A 23,155-nucleotide genomic window follows, 5' to 3' on the forward strand; every position below is an offset into this window, starting at 1 on the left:
CCAATCAACGGGTTTTCTGCCTGACTGTGGGCCCAGCCCACACAACGGCGAGTTCAGGCGGCCAGTCAGTGCAAATACACTGAGGAATGCAAGAGACCTCGGCTCTCTCCTATTACCCTTCCCTCCCCCTCGCTTCAATGGCGACCCAAGCCCCGAAATGGCGCGAAGTAAGAACAAAGAATTACCCTTTGCCGTTTCGCAAGTTTCCCAAACGTGGAAACTATCTGGGACAAGTTCGAACGAAAGAAAGGTGAACTACGATTTGAAGTTTCGCTGTGAAACTCTGCTTCGCCTGTTCTCTTTCAACGGTTTTCCCTTTAGTTGGCCATGTGCGGTACCCCCTGAGCTATCGTGTTCACAGTGAAGCTCGCGAAACCAAAACAAACACGTCATAGTAGCCTACACAGGAATAGTTTCACCTCGTTGGTTTCCGCTTGTTTCGATCACGTTTTCTTTAAAAAGAGGCAAGGAAAACCGCAAGTCTTCCTGGCTCTACTCTAATAATAATTGGCCCAAGAAACTTGATTTTAGTTTCGACGAACACGTTTCAAAATCCTCATCATCTTTGTGCTTTGTGCTATATATAAAATGGTGGACGTGTAAGCGTTAACTGTTGCAAGGCTTGTTTCCAGAATACCATTCCATCTTCATCTGAGTTGTTATTACTGACTTTGCACGTGGAATAGATGTTTTCATGTTTTGTAAGAAGTGCACTACTCTATTCATTGGGTTGAAAAGAGTCGATCTTGTCGACCCATATTCACGTGTTCTCGGGAAATTTTGTCGAAACAGTTATCTTATCGATAGCGGATCAAAGTTTTGGCATCGTCATAGTGAAGAGAGCGATGTTACGACTGAAGATTAGGCTATCTTGGCAGATTCAGATAAAAACCTGGTTATACACTGCGTGTTCTGATGACAAAGCGATCGAAATTTGGTGAGGACGAAAACGTGAACTAAATGTTAAGAAGAACGTTGAAATTGCGGCTGGCTAATCATACGTACATTCTCCAATTCTTTTCAAATTGTTCTTTTGTATCTTCGGGTGACGGCAACAATCTCGCAGTAGACTATCGGTCTTTGTTCAGTGTGTCAGTGTGTCAATGGCGTGCACGAAAACTAAAAAAATCCAGGCTAGTTCAGTTTTTAGGTGACTTGAATGAGTTGACTTGACTGCTCATGCCGCGCCACTCGGATCAATAATTTCTCAAATGCAAAGTTTTACCGCTCTGCAAAGGTACGGCAGGTCGCTGTGATAATAAAATTGGTAGACTTGAAAGAGCAGTCTATTGATTGGCCATTATCACTCATAACTGCCTGCTTTTGCAAGTTTTGCGTTTTCAAATTCACGTCAGGTTTTCTTGCTGCAAAACCTGCCCAAAACAGACTGACATACAAACAACAAAAGCAGGAGGAAAAAAAAACATGGTGAGAAAACGCCAAACTCCAAATAAGAAATTCATTCAAAAAAAAAGAGGTGGAATACAAAAAGAAAGCTTGCGATATCCCCAGCTCAGTCGAACCAGTGTTAGAACCCAGTGAACTCGGAAGGTAAGGAGAAAAAATGGCGAATAATTTATGAACTGCAAAATCTTAGGCTTGGTCGTGTAGTGGAGGATTGAGAATGCAAAAACGACCCCGGAGGCAGTTTTATGTATACATACACGGTATACAGGGAAGAAAGAGGGAAGACAAAAATGAGTGGGCGCAGCTCAAGTCAGTACCATATGGCGCTCACACGTCGGGTTGACAGCGGTCGTACACTGTGTAACAGCTCGGCTGTGAACTTGGGAAGGCGTCACTACTATGTGCACACCAGTTACGGGTGCGTGGCTTGGGCCAGGTGAAAATGATAATTATAATCCCCCCGACCCCCACCCCTTCACTACATTCGTGTGCCAGGCCCGCGAATTTTTCATAAAGAAAAAAAGGCTGATGAGTTTAAAATTGCATGAGTGCTCTACTTTGTGCATGTGCGCTGTGACAATGCACGTGAAACTGTGCCGCGTGCATGTTCAATTCCACACACGCGCGTGCATAACCTGATCGTTGTTTATATTTTTGTTTGTATCCTATTTAAGGGACACACCTTCTCTCTCTCTCTCTCCCCCCTCTCTCTGTGACCCGCCCTATTCATCCCATAAACTATCCGTATAACCCATCCCAGCTGACACACCAAAACAAAGACAGGTTGCTAGTGAGGAAAAGTTCCATCCAGTCCAACTGATAGTTAGTTCCACGAGTTTGGCACACACCTTAACTCTCTCTCTCTCTCTCTCTCTCTCTCTCTCTCTCTCTCTCTCTCTCTCTCTCTCTCTCTCTCTCTCTCTCTCTCTCTCTACTGGGAGCGCCATTTGTGTGTCTGTCTGTCTCTCCCCCCCCCCCCCTCTCTCTTTATCTCTCTCTCTGTTTACTGGGAGCGCCATGCCAGTTAGTGTCCCAGACCAAAACAAAGCCGTGTCTCGAACGAGGACGCTAATGTGGAACCCCACCCTACCCTCCCCACCCCATTACGCAAACCGTCGAATGACGTCTGGCTTGCGGCGGGTGGGTGGGAACTGGGAGGGGGAGGGGGGTTCAGATCGATAGCAGTGGCAATAAAGGACGGGGGTGGATCGATGCCCGGCAGGTGTAAACACAAGGTGAGTTCTTCGCGTGCGTTGCCATGGAGCGACGTGGAAAACCATAACACACGACTTCACTGGGTAATAAACTCCTTCTGCCTGCCGTCTGCTACACTGACACGGTGCCGCAGTTGATCCGTGACGACGAGAAAGAAGGGAGAGAGAGGGAGATGCAAAGAGATTCAGAGAGAGAGAGAGATCCTATAGAAAAGAGTACATTATTTTTTATTGATGGTTTCCTTATCAACTTCGCCGTAAACTAAGTGCATAGGGTCGTCTCAGGGCAGTTGTATTGGTTCTGCTACCAGATTAAGACGGAAGAGGGTTATGGGGAAGTATTAAAAGTATTGCGTTGAAGATGTTGGCATCCTGGACCAAAAATCCGTATCTTGCCGACATAATCCTAGTTTTCAGGCATTCACTTCCTCCCCCACATGTCCTCAGCCATTTATCCTTTTCAGTTCACTTATCCCTCACACCTTTTTGAATGATGTTTTCTTTTTTTCTTTTTCGGCGCTTCCTGTCTGGCCTTTGTGCGCACGTCTCGGTGTGTTTTGCGTACTTCGTCTTACGTTACAACGTCGTGTTAAGGGTATACTTTGAGTCAGTGCAAGTCTTGCTTGACTCATAAGTTTATCCTCGTCGTTTTGGGCCGCACTTCAAGTTCAAATCGTGTTTCCCTTCCTCTGCCTGAGAATGTCTTAATCTTCTTCTTCTTTCTCATTCCTTTTCTTCCGACCAAGAGAAAAAAAACTGAACTGCGTCCCTCGTCTAACTTTAGACTATTTTGACTCATCGTCAGGTCGACTCAGACAGTGTTGATTTTGGCAAGCACCGCACCAGCACGTATGCCAACGTACAGCCCTCCATCAGAGCTCAACCGCCGAAGTTGTAATCACTTGCACTGCAGACAGAACCTGTCACAGACTTGTTTCAAAAAAGGGTACTTTACCACCAAAGGATGCACCCGTGCTCCTCCATTTGAACTTTTGAAATTCCGTCTTTATCATTATAGTGTTTACCTGCACGGATTATTTTTAAGAGTCGCGGCGTGCCCCAAGATATTCAGAAACTGACGCGGAAATTCAGCATTAATCGAAACAGCAGACGATCGTTACGGGTCTATTTTTAGCGTGATGTTTCTTTTACTGACATTTCTGTTTATCACATGTATGAGAAGGGGGAGCGGGCGGGTACGGTAAGGTGAATTTCCGTTTTTCTACGGCGGAGTAGTGCGTGTTGAAATTCGAGTCTGTTATGGATTTTTTTATTTTGTCTGGTGTTTATGATCTGCAACGGAAAACGCAAATCCGCGAACTTACGTAACAGGAAATCTAAAAATACGCCGATGCCAAGAAAAGGGACTATAACTTTGTATGACGATCACCCATTTTTAATAATAATAAACCTGCACGGACTATTTTTAGAATCGCGGTGTGCCCCAACACATTATTATTATTATTTTTATCATTATTATTATCCACAGCATCCGCGTTAGCTCCGTCGGCTATCTTCGTCAAAAGCCAAACTTGTCAGTTCATGCAGTGACAAAGTACGGATGCCGTTTTTGCACATGACATTTTATAAGGAGGGTTCAAATGCATGTCTTCACTTCAAAATAAAAACAACAACAAACAGCGAGCTTTGCCGTGTCATGCAGCGTTGTCTATAGCGTCGGTCGGTGACGCGGCTTGCTGAACAGTTTGTAAACAAAAACAACTCCCCACGCCGTTCACAGTGGAAGGCGTGGTGGAAAATATGCTTCTACAAGATTCCCACATACTGTATAGTGTACGACGAGGCGTGTCCGACGCCACACTTTCTGTGGTAAAGTTTCTTACATAGAATTCATCTACGTACGTCAACCGGGAACGTATGGCTTTCACGAGGAGTTTATTTTAATGTCTACACTGTCCACTACTTGACAACTGCTTGGAGTCTATTACTAGATCGTGCGTGCCCCTAACTCGCGCATGGGTTATGAGTATATATATATATATATGTGTATGTATGTAACGCCTATCTCAACGTGAGAACGGTGCCGAAAAACCAGTTTCACTTGTTGCAGGGACGGATTTAGTCATAAGGGAGTAAGTTGTGAGAGTTTGTATACATCTTACGCCCACGTCGGCTCTAGGTTCAAGTCTAACTGCCACTGACGCAGCTCTTATACAAATACAAAACCCCCGCCAACCAAAACTGCTCTGGGGACTGGGCTTGGCTTTCAAAGTTTGTTTTGATTTTTTTTTCTCTCTCTCTCTCTCTCTCTCTCTCTCTCTCTCTCTCTCTCTCTCTCTCTCTCTCTCTCTCTCTCTCCACAACCTGTCTTGCATAGGCGTTACCTTCATTCTTTCTGAAAGGATGCTGTCAACAAGTATATTGCAATGAAAGCACAATGGCTGTTGAGCGGGCGAACACATGTTGACCCTAACTATCCCTGACGACAACAGGATTTAAATTTATCGAATAAACAAAACTGCTACGCCTTCTGTGTCCGTATTACTAAAATTAAAAAATTTAAAAAAAATAAAAATAACGCCCATAATCGGACTTGTAGCATGAGTTGAGTGATAAACGCACAATGAGTGAATGACTCGGATTGGGTAAACACCCTCAACTATTTTGAACACAGGATTTTAAAATGTATCTGAATAAGCAAAACTACGCGTGCTTGGGTCAGTATCATATTGCACAGGACATTCTCGACACGGACTTTTATCTGGAATGTGGGTAGGACAACCCGACACTGTTGACAGCACGGGTAGCTGAACAAACATCCTTTATCCGCACTCTTTGTTCCGTGCGCCTTCTCAGTCTGTCCGGTTGGAGTAGGCCTAAACTGGCGGCGTGTCCGGTAAGAACTCTTTTACGCCGTTGGATACTGCCAATGGGATTGTAAAAAAAAGTAAATTTTAAGGGGCTTATTGTCCGTCAGGTCTTAATTGCCTATATTGGACATGAATTGGTTTATACGATTCGAGTTTTACGCCCTCACGGCTTTTTGATGTTTGCGTGTTTAGGTGGTATCAGCCATCTGCACTTATGGTAGAATGACCAAGATCTTTAACGTGCCATTGTGGTGACACGGGGGTGGGAGATGGATACCATCTCTGAGTCTGCACATAAAGTTGACCCGTGTCCGTCCCGGCCCGGATTCGAACCAGCGACCTCTCGATCACAAGTCCAGTGCTCTACCACCTGAGCTACCCGGGCCCCCAATGGGATTGTGAAACGGAGTTCTGACTTTATAATCATTTTGACTTGGTTAGGCTAAGAGTCTCTGCTCATGTTTTTCTAACGAGTGCAAACGTGTGAAATGAGTGAAAAGCTCAAATACAAACGCACGAGAGAGAGAGAGAGAGAGAGAGAGAGAGAGAGAGAGAGAGTGAGAACACGTCGAAAGAGGGGGTAGGGGTACTTGGAGCTCGTTCAGTTTTATTTCAGTCTCAATAGCAACTTAACGTGAACAAAATCGTCTCAATCATTTTGGCTTGTTTTCCCAGAGTCACTGCACGGGTCAGTTTCTGGCATTTGTAAGAGCACCGTGTGAAACCTGTGTACAACTAAATTACCACAAACATGCGCGCCGGCGAGACACGGAGAGCTCATTCTCAATGGCAACTTGAACCGGACGGAGAGAGGAATTTCTCTACATGATCTGAAAGATACATACTCACGCACACACTACACCTATAAGCGTCGGGGGGAATGTCTCTTCGCCTGAATGCATTTAACCTGAGTCACTTGACTTCTAGCTTGGGGCTATGTCCTGACCTGTCTCACAAAGGTGAGACGGTGAAGCCGGGGGAGGATAAAGTCAGAGTCATGAAGAAGCGAAAACGAGAAGAAAAGAGGGGAAGGGGGTGACGGTCAGAGGGGAGGGAGGGGGGGGGATTAAAGGGCAGGAAGTAAGAGTTATGGGGATACGAAAAGAAGAGGATAATAGAGGGGGTAAAAAAGGGGGGGGGGGGAGAGAGAGAGGTCACAACTGTGTGAATCAAGGAGGAGGGAGTAAGTGGAGGAAGTAAGAGTTATGAAAAAGCAGAATGGAGAGGAAAAGAAGGGGACAAGAGAGAGAAGAGAGAGAGATTTACCGTACAGTACACCTATGTAAATCGAGACAAGTCCACCAAGCGAGGACCTGTCACACCGTTGACAAGCCAAGCATTCCCACGGGTAACGCTGTGTCCCCCGGTTATATATGTAACGCTCTAAATATAGAGCTCCTCTCCCCTCGCTCTATCACCCCCCTAGGGCGTACCGTGTAAGCCTGGTAAGTTCCACTTTCCATTTCAGAAGCAAGAATATGAAGGGAAAGTCGGACTTTAAAGTGGAATCCAAGTACGATATGCGATTAGCGAAGGAACTATAGTGTGGATTAGATGGGGGGGGGGGGGGGTAAGGTGAGTGGAAGGGGCGGGGGGAGAGATGAAAAGTGACAGTGAGGTTATGCAGGAAAGTGGAAGCGGGGGGGGGGGGGGGGGGGGGGCTAAGGTTGTCCACGTTTGATTTATGACCGACCATAAACCGCCTGAAGCCGAAATCCCGGGATTGCCATTGAACGAGGGAGTCGTCAGTTAACATTCCGTCGTCAGAATAAGCGGAGATAGTCGCCGAGACAGTGAGAGTACCGTGTCGACCAGCGCTGTGCTACTACTGAATGTCCAGACTACAAACCTAGAGTATAGTGGTAGAAGTAGTAGTACTGATACTTGTAATCAGTTCAGAGACATCCTGCTTGCTGGCGTGCGGGCAGAGAAAATGTTCCCTCTTTATCTTCACCGCGCTGGCAGCAAAACCCCTCACGCGGAGGTGTTTTCAGACAGGCCAGACACAGGTTCGGAGGTGTAATGGTCAGGGGGCTTCAGTGAATGGGACAGTTACGTCCACTTCTGGGTTCGTTACTCAACATTCACTGCCTAGGCAACCATGTCGGGTCAGACCGGCCGTATGGTCCCCCGAACAGTGCAAAACAAACACATAGCTCCCCCGGCCCGTGTGAGCCTTCCAGGTTTTGTTAACAAACGTATGTAAATGACTGAAAGCTTCAAACCAGCGCGAGGTTTAACCCCCCACCCTCTTTCTCTCTCTATCTCTCTCAGATTAGTTCGCATAACCTCTCTCTCTCTCTCTCTCTCTCTCTCTCTCTCTCTCTCTCTCTCTCTCTCTCTGGTTTGCCTACAATATGTGTCCTCAGTCAATTTTGCAAAGTTCACATTTATCCTTCATCAAGAATAGAGACGCCGAAAACACACGCCTAAATGCAGATCAGGTGTTTCTATAATGTGAACCCCTTTTTGTATTTTTTGTTTCATGCGGTAACAGACGCAACACCGTAATGTAACACTCGCCCCAGCCTCAAGGATATGGCCATGGGAATTTATGCTCAGAGCCGGGGGAGAGGGGGATATTAAGGGAGAAAAGCGACAGAAAGGGAGCTAGAGAGAGAGAGAAACGATTCATCATTAGCGTGTGGAGTTTGTAGCCACCACAAGGGGGCCTCTCACACGCAATCCGTCGTTTATTTTTGACCCAACCCCCAAAGCTCACACAGACTTTTTCTGGGGACAAGGTTTCTCTATTGATTGCCATCGCCCTTGCCCCATCCCTCATTTTTTTCTTTTCACCCATACCCATGAATACCCCCCCTACCCCCCCCCCCCCCCCCCATTCGACACACACATCTTCTCTCTCAGCACCCACCGCCACCACACATACCCACATATCCTTCCTTCAAACACACACACCTTTAAACCGCCACCCCTCACTCGCCATTATTTTATTTATCTATAACCATATCGACCCCCCCCCCCCCCCAACATGTGTGTACTATCAGGTCAGCTTGGCCCTATTGTTGATCTAGGGTGGCCGTCACGTCGCCCATTGTTCCGTCTGTCGCTCTGACATAATTCAAACAATCGCATCGATTTGATGTGACGTGAATGATGGGCTTCCATACTGCCCCTCCCCCCCCCCCCCCTTCTTCGTCACTCTGCCTTACTTAAACACAGCTTCAAGGAAAGGAGACCCTATACCTCAATGGCCCATATTTAGTAGAAGAAGGAGATATAATGCAATTGAAGTACCATAATTATGCAACATCCTGTCCACCGAAAGACACGTAATTTTTTGAGGGAGACAGAATTCGCCAAAAGTCTAAGGGAAAGAACTCGTCATTAACTGCAAAACAAGAAGAAGTGCAGAGTTATCACTCAACAGTCGTTGGTACATATCACGACGTCGGGCAGTTCTCGCGGCGGAGGCATCGTCGTAAGACTAGTTATTATAGCAGTACATTTAGCGGCGACGTTGGCAAAAGTGCATCACGGAATAGTATCACACGTCTAAAACTCTATTTGACAACAAAGAAAGTAACGATGATACCCATTGCCTATCCGAATACATACATTTCAATGCTAGACCCTTCCTTCTAGATCAGTCACTATCAATTTGTTTACATGAATTTGACATGGGAATCCAGATAACAGTACATCCATCGCCTTTTCTTTTTCTAATTATAATCAGTATTTTTGACAGTCGCGCACTTGCTCTTTTCACATAAACAAGTTACACAACACAACGAGTCAAGGATTATTCCGTGTTCTCGAAATTTCCGTGCAAAAAATACTGAAGAACCAACCTACAAAGTCACGACACAAGGTCATGAGACTAGGACAAGTCCAGGTGCTGTACAGTGGCACCTCCCTTGTAAGGCCAGGACAAATGTGAGAATTTCAGATCTTGAGCTGGAGGGAGTCTTACAATAGAGGCCAAATTACACAGGTGAATACTAAAAAAATCTTTCTTTTTTAATAATACATATTTTTTAAAAAGGTTTTACTGGGGGGCAGAATCCACTGTACAACTTCGCCGTTTACAATCATGTGGAAAAACAGAGGCCGCCAGACTAAATATAACGGTAGCTCCCTCTCAGCTGTAAGTCACGAGCTTCGATAAGAGCGTGCGATCAGCTGACTGCCAATTTGTCGAGTTCCCATCCTTAAAACGCACGATACGCGAGTCAATGACCAATTTCAAACACACGTCGTGTCTCTGCTTTTAGTCGAGGGGCTGGGAAAATCTGATGAAACGTTGGATGGCGTGGGAGTGGGAAGGGTGGGAGAGAAAGATTACAAAAGCGTTTGTTTAGTTTTTTGTTTGTTTGTTTGTTTGTTTAACGCCCAGCCGACCACGAAAGGCCACATCAGGGCGGTGCTGCTTTGACATATAACGTGCGCCACACACAAGACAGAAGTCGCAGCACAGGCTTCATGTCTCACCAAGTCACATTATTCTGACACAGGACCAACCATGCAGTCCTAGCACTAACCCCATAATGCCAGACGCCAGGCGGAGCAGCCACTAGATTGCCAATTCTAAAGTCTGAGGTATGACCCAGCCGGGGTTCGAACCCACGACCTCCCGATCACGGGGCGGACGCCTTACCACTAGGCCAACCGTGCCGGTCCGTTTGTTTAATAAAGATATAGGTCAGAGCAGATTTGGGTGGGCGTATCTTTCAGCTGCAAGTTTTTTAACAGGTGCGTGTACACTCTCAAAAGAAGGAAGCCACAACTTCAGCCTACAAAAACAGCCTTTGTCTACAGATGTTTAAAGCCGTTTTCTTTCCCACAGACAAGGCCATCGTATTGCTATCAGTTGTACTGTCGCACGTCTATCACAACATGTCTAAAATAAGCACAAAGTAGGTATACAACAAACAAGGAACACAAAATATATTAAACAAATAAAAGTAGACAGAAGCAATTGGAATTATCGACAAAAGTTAATGAAGCAATTGCAATCACCGTTTAAAGTTAATTTAAATCAAGTAGCCTACAATTTTCCCGTCCTCTCTTCCTCTTTCTCCGCCCGTTGTAACCGCTACCGCCGTTGGTGCCACCGCCGGCATTGCCCCTGCTTTGCTCACCGCCATTCACACCCGAAGACGAAGTGCGTCTGTGAAGTTGGTCAACATGTTGTACACTAGATGCTGGAGTGGCATTGGCGACACCTCTTGCATTGGTCTGCGCTTGCGGGTGGGGGGAACCGTAACGATGTGGACTGCCATAGGGGGGAACACTGCCAGAACCAGGAAGATTGCCAGAATAGGGGTGGCTACCCAAATGACGGACCGTTCCCGGGTATGCTGGATGCGGCGGGTTTACCCCATCAGTGTGGGGTAGTCTGCCATGTACCCCATCAGAGTAGGGTATTCTGCTAAAGTTGTGTGGACTGAGGACGTGTGGACGTTTGCTAGTCGGTGCAGAATTGGGCGATGCTGCATCAGAGTGGGGCACACGACTAGAGTCGGGAAGTCTCCGACAAGCAGGGGGATTCTGGGCTGGGGGTGCTTTGTGGCCCGTCTGTACAGAACCGACTCCAGGTGGGTATTGTGGATGTTGAGACTGACGAGGTACATCAAAGCGGGGTGCCTTTCCAGTTTGGGGTATGTTTTCATACCCGGGTGGATTTGGGACTCGGGGTGGTTTGTGACCCGTCTGTGCAGAACCGACTCTGGGTGTGTATTGTGGATGTTGAGACTGACGAGCTACATCAAAGCGGGGTGCTATTTCAGTTTGGGGTATGTTTTCATACCCGGGTGGATTTGGGACTCGGGGTGGTTTGTGACCCGTCTGTGCAGAACCGACTCTGGGTGGGTATTGTGGATGTTGAGACTGACGAGCTACATCAAAGCGGGGTGCCATTTCAGATTGGGGTATGTTTTCATACCCGGGAGGATTTGGGACTCGGGGTGGTTTGTGACCCGTCTGTGCAGAACCGACTCTGGGTGGGTATTGTGGATGTTGAGACTGACGAGCTACATCAAAGCGGGGTGCCATTTCAGATTGGGGTATGTTTTCATACCCAGGTGGATTATGGACTCTGCCGGGTGGTCTGCGACTAGGTTTTGTAGGAATGGCGGGACACCGTGGATTGTCGGCAGCAGCTGTGCGGCTACGCTGCCAGTGTGCTGATCCGTTATCACGAAGCCCTGAAGAAACAGAAGGGGAAAAAAACCCAGAAAACTCGTTTAGAAATTGACGCAGCAACACCGACTGACACTCTTACAAATTCTGATTTGGGTTTAAACAAAACTTAATTCAATTATTATCATGACAAAAACACTACATCGTTTTTAGGATAACTAACTCAAGCATATAATGCTTATTTTTAGTAATCCTGGTATGTACATAACAAAGGTTAACATCGTACATTCTGATTATTATAAGTACAATGTCTTTGCGAGAAAGGTTTTTTTTTACAGTGTGCTATCGCAAAAACGTTCCCTCCAAGTACACTATACGCACACGTGCAGCAGATCTGACGATCTTTTAACCAGTTTGTGACGGATTACGAACTCAAACCTTACGGAATAAAACAAGATCAGACGGAACGAAGAAGCAACGGTCAAAGGGACGCTACCCCATTTCACGCCAAATGGACGGGTGCTGAAGAGTTCTCCCCCAAATACAACGAGCTCCAGCGAGCCGTGCGACCAACCGTCCAGTAACTTTGCGGGTGAATAAAAATGAGAAAAAATGCCTTGGCCGTAGGTAAAAACTGAAAGTTCCCCCGTACATAAGAAAAAAAAAATGGTCATCAGAGCTCCCCCCCCCCCCCCCCCAGCATTACACACACACACAAAAAGGAAATAAATTAATTTGAAAATTAAAAAAAAACGTATGTCTCAGATGGCTCCATTTTCCTTGATTTGTATCAAAATTTTCCGGGAGGGGGGGGGGGGGGCACGTGCCCGGACCCGGCCTTGGTCTACTAAGTGGCGGTTTGAGAAAGTAGTTGGGTAATTTGTTGGCTCATGTTACACCGGATCGGCCAAGTGTAATTTCATATTTAGGGTGGCTCAAAGGGGAGAAGATTGGCATGTACGACCAACAGTGCATTGGATGTATTTGATCTGTTTGTGTCATTTGTACGTTTTTGGGGGGCACTGAAATGCCAGTCATTGCTTGTTCAACCGCGGCCGACGTTGTCTTTTATTTCTGCATATGCACGGGGCATTATTTCGCTCAATAAGCCTTTTCTTTTCAGTACGATTCGGTAAATAGACCTTTCACTCGAAACCCTCGTCTTCAGACGATTTTTTGCTTCGTTGCAATTTGCTCTTTATTACTTTAAACACAACACCTGATTTTCTTCTGCAGTGCATAATTATACCATGTGATCATTTTTCGGTGTATTTGTAATCAGTAAACAGTGTTAACACATTTTGTTCTATCATTAGCAACACTGAATCGATGATGCCCTCTGTGCACTGTACAGAACTGGGCAAAGTCGACTACACAAAGTATACTGCACGAAGCTCGCCGCACGAAGCTTTCGGTAAAAAGACTTTGCGAAGTGGACTGCCTTTAAGGCCCGAGGCACGCAAGATTAAAAAAAATTGCGTATCACTGCTTTTTTTTCAAGTATTACCATCGTTAAACAAATCTAATCTTAAGAAGGCCGTACCACCTGTAGCGGTTTGATCAAAGAGTCTCTCTCCCCAGCTTCTACCCTCTTTGTTTTGATTTTGACGCGACCCTGACTACTGACCGATCAGACGCAAGGTTACAGCATGTTGGACCGACAGTAACGCCGCCAAACAAGTCACAGGGTGTCTTCACAATGAAACCCTCATGCAGACCACAGCTTTGTGTAAGCTGTCTGTGAACGCGGTTGGCAGACGATAGGCAGTTACTATATTGGTTACACATCATGGAATCTGACCAACATGGGCTTCTTAGGCAAACTTACTCAAGCCTTCTCTCACAAGAACATAAAGAGGAAAATAAATGGCTCTTATTTGTACGCGAGTTCCTGACTTCCTCAGGCTTCAAACACGTGTGGCAAAACCAAAGCACAATACACCCGGCAAGACTGAAACACGCGCTAACAAAACATGTAGAAACTCAATTTGTCAGGCTCTGGAGGACAAAAAAAGAAGGAAACTCCTCTAAACTACAGTTTTACAAGGGAGTGTCACACGACTACTCTCTACAACCCTATCTTTTGCTAACACAAGAACACAGACAGGCTATGAGCAAACTACGTATAAGTGCCCATGACTTAGAAATCGAAAAGGGCAGATACACGGGAACACCAAGGGAGGAAAGAATATGCAGAAACTGTGGAGTGGTGGAGGATGAACTTCACTTCCTTGATTCATGTACAATGTATGCTCATCTCAGGCAACAGTTATTACCGAATACTTCCACCGGCAGTGATGAAATAAGAGTCAGTTCTCTGTTTACTGACAGCGACATCCAAAGGCAATTGGCAAAATATGTGTACGATTGTTTTCAAATACGCAGATTCAATGCGTCTTCCGACTGTCCTCAATAATCTATGCTCATCTTCAGGTCCTCTTTGTTCACCCTGTTCCACTTGGTTTTGTATTACATGTATGTTATGTTATATTGCTATTTTTCCTGTACTTATGTATCTTGAATGTGTCAATAGGCTATGTGCTTTAATGACAATAAATTCTGATTCTGATTCTGATTCTATAACAACGACTGTCTCACGGGAGGAGCCTATAGGAGAGTGAAGAAACCTGCCATGCGTTGCTCTGAGACGAGTTGCCCATGCAGAGCGGTTCGCCACGGGTCGCCCGCAGTGCGAATGACAGAAAGCCGTTTCTTAGGGTAGTGCAGGAAAGCGCTCGCGAAGCGGTTTGGTATATGCTCGCCCACCGCGCGCTGCGTAATCCAAGATGGCGGCGGTGTTTACGCTGCGATGCTGTGTAGCGATCTTCTCGGCGTGGTTTTCGACGTGACCCGAGGGATCCACCGCTTTTCAAGGTTCAGGGACTACCCCAGCTAAATTTCCCATCATAACTACATTCTCTCTGGGCAACGCATGGCAGAATCACAATAGCCCGCTCAGAGAAAAGTCGCTCTGGATTGGTCTATGCAACGGGCTCACAACGAGGCAAATCGCTTCACGAAGGCGACGAAGAAAGCACGATTGCTGCGAGATATGAAAAAAGTTGTACTTCTTAAACTAGTAGACGATTCGGTCAGTGAAATCGTCAGAGAGAACGTGGTTATGATGGGAAATTTAGCTGGGGTAGTCCCTGAACCTTGAAAAGCGGTGGATCCCTCGGGTCAACACGCTACACTGACGGCATCGCAGTGTAAACACCGCCGCCATCTTGGATTACGCAGCGCGCGGTGGGCGAGCATATACCAAAGCCGCTCGCCGAGTGCTTCGCGAGCGCTTTCCTGCACTGCCCTAAGAAACGGCTTTCTGTCATTCGCACTGCGGGCGACCCGTGGCGAACCGCTCTGGGCAACTCGTCTCGCTCTATAGGCAGTGTCGATTCAGGACAAAGATGCAGACGACCAGATTTACAATATTTAGCATCAGTGACATAACCGTAACGTGAGCCGACATTTCGTCGTTGGGGGCTGTTGGGGCATGGTGAAAGCAGACTCATCGCTGATCAATCTGGCCTTGGAAAACACGAACACACACGTGTACGCATGCATCCGAAACACAAAAATCGTATGTATCAAGTTTTAAGAAAAATGCACGCATGCATACCACCACTCATCGCCGTATCCATGTATCGAGATACTTTGCGTAGAAAATCTGATCGAGCAGCAAGTCGAAAAGAGCCTGTTTGGTCTTGTTCAAGACAAGTTTTGGACGAGGCTATTTTCTGCGCATTACCAATCTACCAACGGCTCTAAGAAGTTGTTAAACTTGAATAGTCAGTCTGTCAGATCAACAAAACATCGTAAAAGTAAAATGACCAACTAAGTGCTGCTGAGGAAATGCTATGTCAATGTGTGACATATCTTTGGCAAAATGTGTGCAGATTTCAAGTCCAAGACGAATCGCTGCCATCACAGATGAGAATCATTTTGATAAAGTCATAATGAACGTCAAAACGGACAAGCAACGGAAAAATGTAGATGTAAATGGAGACAATGAACATCCCTTCCTAATAATCTAATTAAAAAAAAGCATGCAAAATCGGCCTAAATAATACAAATAAGACAACAAAACGTAAGTTTTGAAAGGCTCCGAGACCGGGAGTTTTTCCAACATCATTATGCCTGTCCGTAAATAAGAACTACGTCTACTACGAAGAAGCCTAAGACAACATTCACCACGATAAGTAAGTCGATCAGGTACGATTCATTATCATACTGTGCGTAAACGTATACATTTGGCTAACTGCAAGCGTAAAAGGACTCACCGCTTGGTTTTGGGTTATCGATGACGCTAGCCGTGGCCATGATGAAATCAGGGAAAGCACGTCACACGTTTGGTCCTTCTGCGTCACGCCGGGGATCAGTTGCAACGACGATATCAATAATGTGAAGACCACACAAATGTTGTCCTCACTTTGCAATACAAGACTGACCAGTCGCAGGAAATCAACGTCCAGCAAGAGCGACGAACTGCTGGAAACAGTGAGACTGAGAGTCGGAGAGGCAAATGCTCGACGACCGCGCGAATGGCGGGAAACTGAATGGACGGTCAAACCCACGCTCGTTTGCGGCGTAACTTGTGTCCCAGCTTGTGGTCAGTCAGTCCCGAAATGTCGCACACAACACAATGGAATCCAACGCAGATCTGATCATTTGCCCCGTATGCTTTACTGGCAAAGCGGCATCACTAGCAATTCAGACTGATTTAAAACTTTGACTCGTCGTCGATAGGCTATATTGAAGTTTGAAGCCGAGTTATGAGCAAGTTCAGTGACTCGATGACCACCTCGTCAGTCAGTGGTTGCCTTTCCACACAAAGCACATCCACAGAAAGAGAGAGAAAATGTAAGTTTTACGCCCTCACGGCAATGCACATGCACACTGCTGTTCGTCGGATTTTGTTGTGTCGACTGCTACTAAGAAAGACGGACTGATCACTTTACTGGCAAAGCAGCATCACTAGCAGTTCAGAATTTAAAACTTTGACTCGTCATCAAAGTTGATGTTTGAGGGAACAGCAAGTTCCAACGATGATCACCACGTGGTTTGCCTTTCCACACAAAGCACACACACACACTGCTGTTCGTCGGATTTGCTGTGTCCACTGCTGACAGTCCGTCAGTCAATCAGTCCGATTGACTGAATCGAGGTTGCCACGGACACTGGCTACTTATCCCAGTAATCTGTGACTTGGGTACACTGACCGTGCGAAATCGACTCTGTCTGTGCTCACTGAAGCAGAAAATTGCAGCAGCCCGGCTCAGCAGAGCATTGTTTGCCGTCAGTTTCAGTCTGATGAGCTTCGGGGAAACTAAAGCGGGAGTTTACGTCATCACAGAAACTATTTCTATTAGGGACAAGAGTTGGTGATACGCTAAAAAGCTGGTAAAAGTGAGAAAAGAGCGGAGGATGACGGGGTGGGCAGGAGTGGTGATGATAAAAGTTTGTTAAGAGGAAAGCTTCGGGGGTTGATTTTCTTTCTTTTTATCTTTATCGACGCGTGGTCAGGCGTGTAAGTCCAACTGACACTGTCATAACTTGACAGTAAAGCGTAACTTGATTATCTTTGACTTCGCTGGCCCTTGGCCAGTCACAGCGGGCTTTTCTGATGCTAGCCACGCCTCCTGTTTTGCTTGATATCTGATAGCGGGTATTCAGCTTTAATCGACAAAGCCCAAAGCGACCAACACTCCCCCCCTTAGCTCACCCACCATACCCCCCCCCCCCCCCCACCCCCACCCCCTTCAACACTCATCTCTGAAGGTTTTTCGATTTTGCATCAAAACACAAAACAAACATCACACGGGACGGTTTAACACCCGCTGCAGGCCCCATCTCTTATCCTCGCGGCTCTTACACTGATTGACTCGGCGACTATAACTATAACAACAAAATAACAAAACCGCTACTAGAAAAACGAACTTCACTAAACAAGCCTTGCCTTTGAGCAGTGTTCAGCGGGGCAATATCTTCTCTTTTATTTTTTAAAGAAAAACATAGTACAACTCATAGGTAAGCTTTTTTTTCAATGAAAGTGCTTCGGATTTGTTTTGGTGTTGCTGTTTTTTGACAATAAAAACAAAAGAGAAACAGCAAAGTCAACAACATGTGAGCAGTAGTGTGTGTGTGGAGGAGTAACGACCACTGTAATGACCACATTTTCATCAAATTCCTTAACCCTTTCGCTGCCAATCAAAACTTCCTGAGTGCCAGGGAATATTGGAGTTCGGGGTGTAATAATTCACAAAAAATTCTAGCTCCAAACTGGCAGTAGGTAGAAAAGTAAAACCTATGTTATTTTTAAAAGAAATTCAACCAAGAATCTGTTTTTAGTATCTAATCATGGAAATAATGCACAAGTGCAGGACGGGTATACCCGTCCTAAGGCAGTCAAGGGGTGTAAAGAGAGAGTTGTTTTAGGACAAGAGGAACAAGTCGCGTAAGGCGAAATTACTACATTTAGTCAAGCTGTGGAACTCACAGAATGAAACTGAACGCACTGCATTTTTTCACAATGACCGTAGTCCGCCGCTTGTGCAAAAGAAAAGGCAGTGAAATTGACGAGCCTGTTTAGCGCGGTAGTGGTTGAGCTGTGCTGCATAGCACGCTTTTCTGTAACTCTGTTCGTTTTAACTTTCTGAGCGTGTTTTTTTAATCCAATCATATCATATCTATATGTTTTTGGAATCAGGAACCAACAAGGAATAAGATGAAATTGTTTTTAAATCGATTTCGGAAATTTTATTTTAATCATAATTGGTTTTTTGGTTTTTTTCAGAGCTTGTTTTTAATCCGAATATAACATATTTATACGTTTTTGGAATCAGAAAATGATGAAGAATAAGATGAACGTAATTTTGGATCGTTTTATAAAAAAATAATTTTAATTACAAATTTCAGATTTTTAATGACCCAAGTCATTAATTAATTTTTAAGCCTCTAAGCTGAAATGCAATACCAAAGTCCGGCCTTTGTCGAAAATTGCTTGGCCAAAATTTCAAACAATTTTATTGAAAAATGAGGGTGTGACAGTGCCGCCTCAACTTTTACAAAAAGCCGGATATGACGTCATCAAAGACATTTATCCCAAAAATGAAAAAAACGTATAGGGATATCATACCCAGGAATTCTCATGTCAAATTTCATAAAGATTGGTCCAGTAGTTTACTCTGAATCGCTCTACACACACACACACACACACACACACACACACACACACACACACACACACACACACACACACACACACACACACACACACACACACCACGACCCTCGTCTCGATTCCCCCTCTATGTTAAAACATTTAGTCAAAACTTGACTAAATGTAAAAAGGACCGTCAACAAAATAATTTATAAAACAAACAATTTGAAGAGCAAAACACGAACAAACAAGTCGCGTAAGGCGAAAATAAACATTTAGTCAAGCTGTCGAACTCACAGAATGAAACTGAACGCACTGCAATTTTTCAGCAAGACCGTATACTCGTAGCATCGTCAGTCCACCGCTCGTGGCAAAGGCAGTGAAATTGACAAGAAGAGCGGGGTAGTAGTTGCGCTGAGAAGGATAGCACGCTTTTCTGTACCTCTCTTCGTTTTAACTTTCTGAGCGTGTTTTTAATCCAAACATATCATATCTATATGTTTTTGGAATCAGGAACCAACAAGGAATAAGATGAAAATGTTTTTAAATTGATTTCGAAAATTTAATTTTGATCATAATTTTTATATTTTTAATTTTCAGAGCTTGTTTTTAATCCAAATATAGCATATTTATATGTTTTTGGAATCAGGAAATGATGAACGTAAATTTGGATCGTTTTATAAAACAATTTTTTTTTTTACAATTTTCAGATTTTTAATGACCAAAGTCATAAATTAAGTCACCAAGCTAAAATGCAATACCGAAGTCCGGCCTTCGTCGAAGATTGCTTGGCCAAAATTTCAATCAATTTGATTGAAAAATGAAGGTGTGACAGTACCACCTCAACTTTTACAAAAAGCCGGATATGACGTCATCAAAGACATTTATCGAAAAAATGAAAAAAACGTCTGGGGATATTATATTCCCAGGAACTCTCATGTAAAATGTCATAAAGATCGGTCCAGTAGTTTAGTCTGAATCGCTCTACACACACACACACACACACACACATACTCCACGACCCTCGTCTCGATTCCCCCTCTATGTTAAAACATTTAGTCAAAACTTGACTAAATGTAATAAAAAAGTGAACTAGCGAAGAATAAAGTTGTGTCCTTTTTCTTTGTCGTTTTAGTCGTTGTTGTTGGTTTGTGTGTGTGTGTGTGTCAGTGTGTGTGTGCGTGTGTGTGTGTGTGTGTATGCGTATGCGTGCGTGCGTGCGTGCGTGCGTGCGTGTGTGTGTGTGTGTGTGTGTGCATGCGTGTTTTTGTGTTTGTGAAGCATAGAACAGTGTACACGATATCCTTTTCTTTGGCCTTTTCTGTTTCAAATGATGTCAAACAAAGTTGGGTATTATAAATATACTGTTCAAAAAAAGAAACGCATAGTTGCTACTTGCCAAATTTGTTTTATTTTTCGAAAAAATTAACAGAAAATCCAATATTTAGATTATTTGTTTGAAATTTGGTATGGACACAGTTGAATGCACACACAGTTCATTTGCATCTTCAAATCAATCAGTCAATCAATACGATTGGGTGCCGAGGCTGTCAAGTCAGTAGGGGGTGTGACTGCCTTGAGCAGCAACAACTGCCCGGCACCTTCTGGGCATGGACTGGATCAGATGCCGGATATCTTGCTGTGGGATGGTGTCCCACTCCTCCTGAAGTGCCTGCAATAGATCGCGGTGATTTGCCGGCGCTTCTTCTCGCCTGCGCACACGTCTGTCCAATTCATCCCAGAGGTGTTCTATCGGGTTCATGTCTGGCGACATGGATGGCCAGGGAAGCACCTGGACATGGTGGTCGGTGAGGAACTGGGTGGTGAGTCGTGCTGTGTGCGGGCGAGCGTTGTCCTGCTGGAATATGGCATCCTGGTCAGCCAGAAGAGGAAGGGCGTGTGGGCGCAGAATTTCCTCCACGTATCGCTGGGCAGTTATGCGCCCTTGGACGTGCACCAGGGTGCTCCTTCAAGCGGTATTGATCGCCCCCCACACCATGACGCCTCCACCACCATGAACGGGTGCCTCATCCACACAGTTGGGCGCGTAACGTTCGTTTACTCTCCGGTAGACCCTCCTCCGACCATCATGTCGCTGGAGCAGGAAGTACGACTCGTCGCTGAACCACACGTGTCTCCAGTGATTCCGGACGGTCCAGCGAAGGTGCTGGTTGCCCCACTGCACTCGGTTCTGGCGATGGCGGCGGGGGAGGACAGCTCCTCTGTGAGGTCTGCGAGCTCTCAAACCAGCTTCATGCAGGCGGTTCCGCACGGTCTGGTCCGATAATCGGTGTGGCCCGGGGAGAGCCTGGACAGAAGATGAGGCCGACAGGAAACGATTCCGGAGGTGGCGGAGCCGTATGAAGCGGTCGTGAGCAGCAGTTGTCGCCCTTGGTCTTCCCGCTCGTGGCAAGTCAGCAACGGAGCCAGTGGCTTGAAACCTGACCCACAGTCTACTGATGGTGCTCTGGGACACGTGGAAGTGCCTGGCGATTGCACTTTGACTTTGGCCTGCTTGTAAACGACCCAATGCAATTTGGCGGTCTTCTCTGCTCAATCGGGCCATCTTTCGTCGCTGAATTGTCGTCTGATTTCTTTGTGGCGAACAATCCGCTTTTATGGGTTTTGGAAGACATAGTGAGAGCTCAATATTCCCCGAGTTTCACGAGATTACACTGAAGCATGACGAGTGGTCATGCCAAATGAGCAATTTTGACATTGTAGCCACTGATAACGCATGCGTCACGTGCAGAGCTCACTTGTGGCAATGGACGAAAGGTCGACGACCAGATAAACATTTTCTGCAGTTTGGTGGATATCCTTGTAGCCATATAACTAAATTAACCAAATATTACAAGCTATGCGTTTCTTTTTTTGAACAGTATACAAAACAGCATGCAAATCGAAAACCTACGAACACCAATTCATGAACTGATACAAGAAAAATATCTTTATTACTGATTCTTCAAACAAGGCGCCCGTGATATGCTTTAGCGCTTTTTCCTGCGGACATAACATAGTTTTCAGCAAAATAAGATTAGATGTTATCAGTGACTAATAAATAGTCAAGTGTTACGATGGACTAATTATCCTCGTTTCGACGCGGCAGATACCCTTGATACCACTCACCGATAGTAGATAGCAAACTCTGATACAGTTTTTATTTGGGGGAGGGGTGGGGGTGGCTCTTGATATGAGAGATCAAACAAAGCGAACGAGTACACAGCAACCGAGTTATATGGAACCAGTTTCCCAGAACTTCATAGAACACACGGAGTATCAAATGTAACAAAGGACTCTCAAAACCTTCTCTCAAAACCTTGCATCGAACATGCACTAAGTCTTATCTAAGTGTAATTTACAACTTCAGCAATAATGGTGCGAACGCAGCTGCTCTTAATTTGTACCGAATTAACATAATTTATCGTAATCTGGTACTTTTCACCGCTTTCATCTGTGTTGTTCATGCAAGAATCGTCGATTTATTGGAGACCGAAGATCCGATACTTATAATGAAGATTATTTTAGGTTCCATCTCGAGTGTCTGAAACTCTGTCGATCAAAACTTGACTAAATGTAAAAAAAACAAGTCGCGGCGTAAGGCGAAATTACTACATTTAGTCAAGCTGTGGAACTCACAGAATGAAACTGAACGCACTGCATTTTTTCACAATGACCGTAGTCCGCCGCTTGTGCATAACGGAGTGAAACTGACGAGCCTGTTCAGCGCGGTAGTGGTTTCGCTGTGCTGCACAGCACGCTTTTCTGTACCTCTCTTCGTTTTAACTTTCTGAGCGTGTTTTTAATCCAAACATATCATATTATTATTATTATTATTGTGATCATTTTTATGCGCCTAATCTAGATATAGCCCTAGGCGCTTACATATTAATTTCTGCCGTTTGAAATGGAATTTTTTACAGACAGACAGACAAACAGACATTTTTTACACACAATATATAACGCATTCACATCGGCCAGTAAAGCTCAGTAGCCTATTAGGCGAGCATTCACCTTTCACGGCCTTTATTCCAAGACAAACGGGTATTTGGTGGACATATCATATCTATATGTTTTTGGAATCAGGAACCGACAAGGAATAAGATGAAATTGTTTTTAAAGGAAAAGTCCAAGGTTTTTAAGTATCCCCAAAAACTTGAAAATCGAATGCCAAATGTTACAAACATCTCTGGAAAAATATTTTAAAATTTGAAAAAAAATTGTTGTTGTTGTAGTTGAAGATTTAGTGTTGCAGGGCTAACCAAGACTAGTCGCCTGGGGTCAAGTAGTGGTCACGTGGTTTTCGGTGCACTGTGACGTCGGTGCACTGTGACGTCACAAGTTATTGTGTTGATTCTACCACTAGTACCAGCTTGATTTTCACACAGAAAAGTCACCACTGTATGCCCGAAAAGAATGCCTCGGTGGAGAGCAGCCGCAAA

The 23,155-nt window shown here is 45.1% G+C and overlaps 1 protein-coding gene and 1 long non-coding RNA gene across 2 annotated transcripts in view; one reads left to right on the forward strand and one right to left on the reverse strand.

Moving 5' to 3' along the window:
* LOC138964245 (uncharacterized) overlaps positions 1-23,155 on the forward strand; it is a 421,872-nt gene that overhangs the window by 196,773 nt on the left and 201,944 nt on the right. The window lies entirely within an intron of this gene.
* LOC138964248 (uncharacterized) overlaps positions 1-23,155 on the reverse strand; it is a 49,534-nt gene that overhangs the window by 13,967 nt on the left and 12,412 nt on the right. The gene's annotated exons all lie outside the window — the stretch shown is intronic.

This window comes from Littorina saxatilis, linkage group LG4, assembly GCF_037325665.1.
Source record: "Littorina saxatilis isolate snail1 linkage group LG4, US_GU_Lsax_2.0, whole genome shotgun sequence".
NCBI classification, from domain to species: domain Eukaryota; kingdom Metazoa; phylum Mollusca; class Gastropoda; order Littorinimorpha; family Littorinidae; genus Littorina; species Littorina saxatilis.